General features: G+C 50.5%; 1 protein-coding gene across 1 annotated transcript in view; it reads left to right on the plus strand.

Moving 5' to 3' along the window:
• The first annotated feature begins 1,580 nt into the window (after positions 1-1,580).
• The window catches only part of ACSBG2 (acyl-CoA synthetase bubblegum family member 2), a 43,864-nt gene continuing 38,754 nt past the window's right edge, over positions 1,581-6,690 (plus strand). The window contains exon 1 of the mRNA XM_023733264.1: positions 1,581-1,687. The gene's annotated coding sequence lies outside the window, so the exon portion shown is untranslated. The remainder of the gene's footprint in view (positions 1,688-6,690) is intronic.

Genomic DNA, 6,690 nt, shown 5'->3' on the forward strand with positions numbered 1-6,690 from the left:
ATATATATATATATATATATGTATCCCCACCACCATCATTTTCTCGTACTGTGGGGGCTTTAGTGTTGCTGTGATGCTGGAAGCTATGCCAAATACCAGCAGGATCACCCACTGTCATGGATTGAATTATGTCCCCCCACAATGTGTGTCAACTTGACTAGGCCATGATTCCTAGTATTGTGTGGTTGTCCACCATTTTGTCATCTGATGTGATCATCCTATGTGCTGTAAATCCTAACCTCTATGATGTTAATGAGGCAGGATCAGAGGCAGTTATGTTAATGAGGCAGGACTCAAGCTACAAGATTAGGTTGCATCTTGAGTCAATCTCTTCTGAGATATAAAAGAGAGAATTGAGCAGGGAGGAGAGGGACCTCCTACCACCAAGAAAGAAGAGCCAGGAGCGGAGTGCATCCTTTGGACCCGGGGTCTCTGGGCTGAGATGCTCCTAGACCAGAGGAAGATTGAAGACAAGGACCTTCTTCCAGAATCAAGAGAGAGAGAAAGCCTTCCCTTGTAGCTAGTGACCTGAATTCAGACTTCTAGCTTCCAAGACTGTGAGAGAATGTATCTGTTTGTTAAAGCTATCCACTTGTGGTATTTTCGTTATAGTAGCACTAGATAACTAAGACACCCATGGTTTTGGTGGAGCTTCCCAACTAAGAGAGACTAGGAAGAAAGGCCTGGCAATCTGCTTCTGAAAATCAGCCAATAAAAAAGCGCTATGGATCACAACAGACTACTGTCTGATATAGCGCTGGAGGATAAGCCCCCTAGGTTAGAAGGCACTCATACGCAGTGGCTGCAACAGTGGATTTGAGCATGTCAACAATCCTGAAGATAGCACAGGCCTGGGCAACATTTCATTCTGTAAACACAAGGACGCTCTGACTTGGAGCTGACTGGCCAGCAGCTAACAGCGACGTACATATCTCCATTCTCTTTTCTTTTCCCAGTTACCCCCGGGGAACGGAGGTCAGGGTGAGAGGGAGATTAACTCTTCCTTATCTTTGCAAACTCTTTTACACTGAAATTTTGACCGTGTGCAAACATTTCCTGTTATAAACTGTTAAAGAACAAAAGGGCTTGTTGGGGTGAGGGTGGGCGAAGATATCGTTCTAGGAGTGAAGGTGGAACATCAGGGGCTGTTGCTTTTCATTTTAAGCCTTCCCATAATAGTTAATCTTTCCTTTCACCGGGGACATGTTATTACTTGGGTTAAAATTTAAAACCCTCGTGGACACTGTAAAACATTCACGGCCTTTTTGTAGGATTTTGCCTGCTGAGCAATTAAACTTGGAACGTCGGGGCAAACATTACCGCAGGATGTGCCCCAGGTCACAAAACAGAGGAACCTAGAGGAATAGAACTACCTCCCCAACTGCTTCCCTGAAGTCACCCGGGCAATGACCGCGAATAGCCCCGTTGCGGGGCGGGGTTAGAGCGGGTGGCGCGTCCCAGCTTCGCGCTCCCATTGGCCGTGCGACCTCGGGAGCGCTAGATGAAGGGGGGGCTCCCCGGGACTTCCTCCCGAGGGGGGGTTGAGGGGCGTGGTCCAGCTGGCGGCCCCGCCCTGCCCTGCCCCGTGTGCCCGTCAGCACTAAGGCGCGGAGGCAGGCGGTTCCTGGCTGCTGTCGCTAACACTGTCGCCGCTGGGCTATCGGGGAAGCACAGAGCCGAGCATTGGGTAAGCGGGAGCCCCAGGTGGTCGCCGCGCGCTGCCCCCCCTTTCCACCTTGCCATGTGTCCCCTTGGCAGCCCCTGGGGGTGGGGGAGTCTTATTACTTACGGACAGGGGCGTGGCCCCATCTAACCGTCTACCCGTCCTACCCAGTTTTTGGTGCGTGGGCACCGGTTCCCTTCCCGCTTCTCTTTTACCCAGACTTTGTACTCTTCTTGCACGGGTCCTCCGTGCGCTTCTGGAAAGCTCCACTCCCATCCGGCCCGCGGGTTCCCTGAGCGCCCAGCTGGGCATCTTCGAGCGCACCGCCTGGGGGCTGGAGAGGTTGGGGCAGAGGGGACTCGCTGGAGTGCCCCTGCTACAGCCACAGTTTCTGGCCCTGTCAAGGGGCTCAGGGGATCCCTAGGACTAGTCAGCCTTCCGTCTACCTCAAAGCTTGGTCAGAGACTGCCATGCCCGGAACCGGGTGGAGTGGGCGCCAGCGCCCCCTGAGGTTGGCAGCCGCCCTTCCAGGCACGGAGACGTCCACATGGCCGTTTGCTCCTATGGGGCCACCCTCCTGGGACGTGGGTTCCAACCCTGGCTTCACCGTTAAATCCCGTTTGCTCTCTTCGCCTCAGTTTCCCCATGTGTAAAATGGAGCTGCGGAGCCCTGGCGGCACAAACGGTGCGCTGGGCACGAAACTAGCGGAAAAGTTGGCAGTTCAAACACACCCAGCGGCTAGGCGGGAAAAACACCTGGCAGTCTGCTCGGGTAAAGATTACAGCGTAGGAAACTCTATGGGGGCAGTTCTTCTCTGTCACATGGGGTTGCCATGAGTCGAAAATTGACTCCATGGCACCTAATAACAACAACAAAATGGAGCTAACTTCACATCAGATGTGGAGAGCTATATTTATTATTCTATGTACTGTGCTACTTGGCCTGGGGGGTCAGGGCAGACCTAGGGGGACCTTAGGCGCCAGGCGCCAGGAGGGGAGACCTCAAGGGTGGCGGCGTTACAGGGAACACTCTGAGGCAGTGCTGTTCATAATGGAGACCAGTTACCACTTATGGCTACTGAGCTCTTGAAGTGTGTCTAGACCACGAGTGTAAAATACATTTAAAAAGCGCACCGGCTTTGGAAAACAGTACAAAAAACCCACAGCGCGTCTCTAAGGCTTTGCGTCCAAGGCTTGCGCCGGCCGGAACTAAGCTGGCATTAGCACCATCACCCAGCCAGCTCGTTCTAGGAGTGGCTGGGCTCGGCCCCCGCAGGAGGACGGAGATGCAGGTGCCAAAGTTGAAGTGAGCTATATGCTGGAGTGCGCTGGGTGTCAGGAGCACTGCTATCGACGAGGGGAAGGACGGGCTCCTGGGGCCAAGGCTGCACTGGGTCTGGCTCTGAGGCTGCCTGGACAGGAAGCAAAAGAACCCTAGGAAGGCAGCCTTGGGGTTCCCAAAGTGTCATCTCCCACTGGCAACTAAAAACACCAAAAACCAAACCTCTTGTGGTACAATTGATTCCGACTCATGGAGACCCCATGTGTTACAAAGTAGAACTGCATCGTGGGGTTTTCTTGGCTGTAATTGTTATGGAAGCTGATCACCAGGCCTTTCTTCAGTGGTGCCAACCTTTTGGTTAGTAAAAAAAAAACAAACCGAACCTGTTGCCGTTGAGTCAATTCCCATTCATAACGACGCTATAGGACAGAGTAGAACTGCCCCATAGAGTTTTCAAGGCTGTAATCTTTACCGAAGCAGACTGCCGCATTTTTCTCCCGCCAAGAGGCTGGTGGGTTTGAACTGCTGACCTTTTGGTTCGCAGCCAAGTGCTTAGCCACTGGACTACCAGGGCTCCTTTAGGCTAGTAGTCGAGGGCAAACCGTTTGTGCCGCCCATGACCTTTGTCACCAGGATACCTTAAGTGGAAGAAAGAGGCAGAAGAGGGAGTCAGAGAAAGAGTGGAAGATGGTACACTGCTGCCTATGAAGATGGAGGAGGGGACCATGAGCCAAGGAATGTGGGCAGCCTCTAGAACTTTGAAAAGACAAGGAAACAAATTTTCTCCTAGAGCCTCCAGAAAGAACACAGATCTGCTGACACTTTGATTTTAGCCTTGTAAGATCCATTTCAAGGAGCCCTGGTGGTGCAGTGCTTAAGCGCTCAGCTGCTAATGGAAAAGTCTGCAGTTTGAACACACCAGCCTCCCCACCTGAGAAAGATATGGCAGTCTGCTTTCGTAAAGATTAAAACCAAAAACCAAACTTGTTGCTATAAAGTCAATTCTGACTCCTAGCAACCCTATAGGACAGGGTAGAACTGCCCCACAGGGTTTCCAAGGAGCAGCTGGTGGATTTGAACTGCTGACCTCTCAGTTAGCAGCCTGAGCTCTTAACTACTGCACCACCAGGGCTCCCTGTAAAATTATAGCCTTGGAGACCCTATGGGGCAGTTGAATTCTGTCCTGTAGATTGCTATGAGTCAGAATCGACTCCACAGCAATGGGTTTAAGCCCCATTTCAGACGTCTAACCTCCCAAACTATAAAATAATACGTGTGTGTTGTTTTGAGTCACTAAGTTTGTGGGATTTTGTTACAGCAGCAATAAGACACTTATAGAGGATATATGTAGTGCTGCGGCTTAGGCTTCTTGATGCTTTCATGGTGCTCCACATAGAGTAAGCGCTCAATCAGCCTTAGAAGATGATGTCCGGAATCTGCCAGCAGCAGCCTCCAGTCTGTCTTGAGATTGGAAGTCCTGATTCCACCCCTCCCCGCCATTTGTATGGTGGACTATCAGGAAGTGGGAGGGGCAGTGGCATTATGGGGTGATCTGACTGAAATTGAAAATCAAATACATGGTGGTTAGTTTCACAACTAAGTAAATTCCGCCCTGGGGGGTAGTTTCCTAAGGCCACCTCATCTGGGTTTGCCTGAGTGGGAAGCCAACCTGGCAAATATTTGAGCAGGCTGCTCTTGGCTTGGGAGCAGAGATGTGGGCTAACGGGGGTGCTCCTGGTGGAGTCAGGGAAGAGGCTGACCTTCTGGGCTCCCCACCTGGAGGCGGCACCTGGAAAGGGGGTGTCAGTGGGGAGAGAGGCGCAGAGGGGGCCGCCTGGGCTCAGACACAGAAGCAGAGGGCTCTTGTGAATTTGGAAAGAATTGTGCAGAGTTTGCCACATTCATTGGGAAGGTCTGATTTTGTGTCCTGGAGGCCGCCCTGCGTGGAATCCCAGCTCCACCGCGTACGGGTGCTGAGACCTTTGGCGGGATTCCTGATGCTGCTTTTGCCTCCTTTCCTCATCTGTAGATGGGTCAGGTGATGCTTGCGGGTATTGAAAGGACCGTGGATGTCTTGGCAGGGTGCTTGCACTTGGCAGGGAGCTTGGCACGTTGTGAGCTCTTGGTAACTGTTAATGACTGTTTTCAATGCCTGTTAAATATTTAAATAACAGATGTGTGTGTGTCTAGATACGTATGTACATATATATATGTGTATACATATAAAACCAAAACCAAACCAAACCCATTTCCATTGAGTTGATTCCGACTCGTAGGGACCCTATAGGACAGAGTAGAACTGCCCCATAGGGTTTCCAAGGAGTGGCTGTGGATTCAGACTGCTGACCTTTTGGTTAGCAGCCCATATATATATATATATAGGTTGCTAACCTAAAAAAAGTCCTGGTGGTGCAGTTGTTAAAGCGCTCAGCTGCTAACTGAAAGGTCAGCGGTTTGAACACATCACCTGCTCCATAGGAGAACGACGTGAAAGTCTGCTTCCAAAAATATTACAGCCTTGGAAACCCTCTGGGCAGTTCTACTGTATCCTACAGGGTAGCTGTAAGTCAGAGTTGACTTGACGGCAACAGGTTTTATTTTGTTTTTTTTTTTTTTTGCTAACCTAAAGCTTGGCGGTTTGAACCCACCAGCAGCTCCATGGGAGAAAGACCAGGCGGTCTGCTTCCATAAAGATTACAGCCTAGGAAACCCTATGGGACAGTTCTACTCTGTCACGTGGGATCACTATGGGTCAGAATTGACTCAACGGCACACAGCAGCAACAAATACATAAAAGTACATATGTGTATATATATGTATTGGAGAGATGGATAGGTGGATAGATGGAGAGGAAGAGAGAGATGGAGAGAGAGAGAGAGAGAATGAGTCATTCTTGTCCCATATGCCAAGGTAACTACTGTTAACAGTTTATAAACTTTGAACATTTTTTATGGAGGCCTGGTGAACACACCCACTAACAGTCTGTCAGTTTGTCGTACTGGGGTGGCTTGCGTGCTGCTCTGATGCTGGAAGCTATGCCACCGGTATTTTAAATATCATCAGGGTCACCCATGGTGGACAGGTGTCAGTGGAGCTTTCAGACTAAGACAGATTTGGAAGAAAGGCCTGGCGATCTATTTTTGAAAATTAGCCAATGAAAACCCTATGGATCACAGCAGAACACTGATATAGTGCTGGAAGATGAGCCCCTAGGTTGGAAGGCACTCAAAATACACAGTGGCCATGACAACGGACTTGAGAATACCAGCAATCGGGAAGATGGCGTAGAACCAGGCCACGTTTGGTTCTGTTGTACACGGGTCACCATGAGTCAGAGCTAACTCGATGGCAACTAACGGCAACAACGGTTAACACACAACTTAGATGTCAGGTCAATGAGTTCTGACGGTTGATAGGCCTATGTAAGGGAGCCCCGGTGGCGTCACAGTTAAGCACTGGGCTGCTAACCAAAAGGTTGGCAGTTCAAACCCACCCAGTAACTCTGCAGAAGAAAGACCTGGTGATCTGCTCCGGTAAAGCTCACAGCCAAGAAAGCCCTATGGGGCAGTCCTGCTCTGTCACATGGAGTCACTATGAGTCAGAAAACTTCCTCAATGACCCACAACAGGCCTGTGTAACCGCAGCCCAAAATAAGATGCAAAACATTTCCAGCACTCCAGAAAGTTCCTTCTTGCCTCATTACAGAGGACTTCCCTTTCCCCACCCTCAGCTACCCGCTTCCTGT

This window comes from Trichechus manatus, unplaced genomic scaffold, assembly GCF_000243295.1.
Source record: "Trichechus manatus latirostris isolate Lorelei unplaced genomic scaffold, TriManLat1.0 scaffold00057, whole genome shotgun sequence".
NCBI classification, from domain to species: Eukaryota; Metazoa; Chordata; class Mammalia; order Sirenia; family Trichechidae; genus Trichechus; species Trichechus manatus.